Consider the following 2,500-nt stretch of genomic DNA (forward strand, 5'->3'; position numbering starts at 1 on the left):
GCAGATCCAGCATCAAGTGGACGGGTCTAGGCATTCTTGGGCTCAGATCCCGCATCGTCTCGTCGCGTCTGGGCGCAGATCCCGCATCGTCTCGTCGCGTCTTCAGAAGTCGTCGCTAACAGCACCTTTGGTTGCCACTGGTGGTTAGGCTGGTTGGTTGCGCAAACCCTATAGGAGGGTGGCATGCTGGTGGGCGTTTTTGCCCGGATAGGCACTAGAATGTGCAGATTTTGGGCGTTTTTGCCTGGATAGGCTAAGGAATGGGCATGCTTTGGGCGTTTTTGCCCGGTTAGGCACCGGAATGCTTGGCCTTGGCTTGCCCTAGCAGGGCATTGCTGGGTTGGGCTCCCTTGGCCTTTTGGGCGCCTTGGACGATGTCTTGCGAAGACCATGGGCACAAGGCCATGGCATATGGTGAGGAAAGGACCACGGTTGCCAAGGTTAGGCACCGGAATGCTTGGCCTTGGCTTGCCAAAGCAGGGCATTGCTGGGTTGGGCTCCCTTGGCCTTTTGGGCGCCTCTGACGATGTCTTGCGAAGACCATGGGCACAAGGCCATGGCATATGGTGAGGAAAGGACCACGGTTGCCAAGGTTAGGCACCGGAATGCTTGGCCTTGGCTTGCCAAAGCAGGGCATTGCTGGGTTGGGCTCCCTTGGCCTTTTGGGCGCCTCTGACGATGTCTTGCGAAGACCATGGGCACAAGGCCATGGCATATGGTGAGGAAAGGACCACGGTTGCCAAGGTTAGGCACCAGAATGCTTGGCCTTGGCTTGCCAAAGCAGGGCATTGCTGGGTTGGGCTCCCTTGGCCTTTTGGGCGCCTCTGACGATGTCTTGCGAAGACCATGGGCACAAGGCCATGGCATATGGTGAGGAAAGGACCACGGTTGCCAAGGTTAGGCACCGGAATGCTTGGCCTTGGCTTGCCAAAGCAGGGCATTGCTGGGTTGGGCTCCCTTGGCCTTCCGGGCGCCTTGGACGCTGTCTTGGGAAGACCATGGGCACAAGGCCATGGCATATGGTGAGGAATGGACCACGGTTGCCAAGGCTAGGCATATAGAGACGAATCGCATTTTTGCCCGGATAGGCACCGGAATGCTTGGCCTTGGCTTGCCATAGCAGGGCATCGCTGGGTTGGGCTCCCTTGGCCTTCCGGGCGCCTTGGACGCTGTCTTGGGAAGACCATGGGCACAAGGCCATGGCATATAGTGAGGAATGGACCACGGTTGCCAAGGCTAGGCATATAGAGAGGAATGGACCACGGTTGCCAAGGTTGCGCAAGTTTTGGGCATTTTTTGCCCGGATATGCCCAAGTATGCCCCGATAGGCCCGTTACGCCCCGGTATGAACGCGTATGCCCGGATAGACTCGGTATGCCTTGGGATACATGCGTATGCCCCGATAGGCTTGGTACGCCCCGATATGCGCACGTGTGCCCCAGTAGGGCTCGGTATGCCCCGGTATGTACGCGTGTGCCCCGATAGGCCCGGTATGCCCCGATATGCACACGTGTGCCCCAATTGGGGTCGGTATGCCCCGGTAGGTACGCGTGTGCCCCGTAATGCACGTTTCGCTGATCTCCCCGCATGTCCCGCCCCTATATGTAATACTTACTTACTTACTTACTTTCTTTCTTGCTTGCTTGCTTGCTTGCAATGGTTGGGAGTGCCCGGCATGCCCCGCTGCAGAGACCAAGGGCGCAATGACTTGGCACCGCGGATGCCGGGACTCCGGCACTTCCCGTGGCACTGATGGTTGGTTCCAAAGACAAAAGGCCGTGCAAGGCCACCGCACCGCGGATGATTTTGCTCGTGCTGGCGCCTTTGTGTGGCCAAAGAACATGCGCGAATGCTCGTGTCGGAAAGGTTGGTGTCCTGGCCCCGTCGGGTGTCACGAATGCTCGGTTGCGAAGACCATGGGACCAAAGCCATGGCACGTCGGATGATGGCTCCAGCTGGCGCCCCGGCACTTTCTGTGGCATTGATGCTCGGTTTCAAAGACAAACGTGCGCAGGGCCAGGGGACCGCGGATGACTGCTCGTGCTGGCCCCGTTGGGCGGCATTGATGGTCGGTTGCAAAGAAAATGCGCGATTGCTCGTGTCGGGGACTGGCAAGCCAAGGCCAAGCGAGCCATGGCAACGCGGATGATGGCTCTAGCTGGCGCCCCGGCACTTTCTGTGGCATTGATGCTCGGTTTCAAAGACAAACGTGCGCAGGGCCAGGGGACCGCGGATGACTGCTCGTGCTGGCCCCGTTGGGCGGCATTGATGGTCGGTTGCAAAGAAAATGCGCGATTGCTCGTGTCGGGGCCTGGCAAGCCAAGGCCAAGCGAGCCATGGCAACGCGGATGATGGCTCCAGCTGGCGCCCCGGCACTTTCTGTGGCATTGATGCTCGGTTTCAAAGACAAACGTGCGCAGGGCCAGGGGACAGCGGATGACTGCTCGTGCTGGCCCCGTTGGGCGGCATTGATGGTGTGTTGCAGAGAGCATGTGCGATT

The sequence above is a fragment of the Tasmannia lanceolata genome, unplaced genomic scaffold (assembly GCF_043159265.1).
Source record: "Tasmannia lanceolata isolate RefF3 unplaced genomic scaffold, GAP_Taslan_0.1 ptg000037l, whole genome shotgun sequence".
Taxonomy (NCBI): Eukaryota; Viridiplantae; Streptophyta; class Magnoliopsida; order Canellales; family Winteraceae; genus Tasmannia; species Tasmannia lanceolata.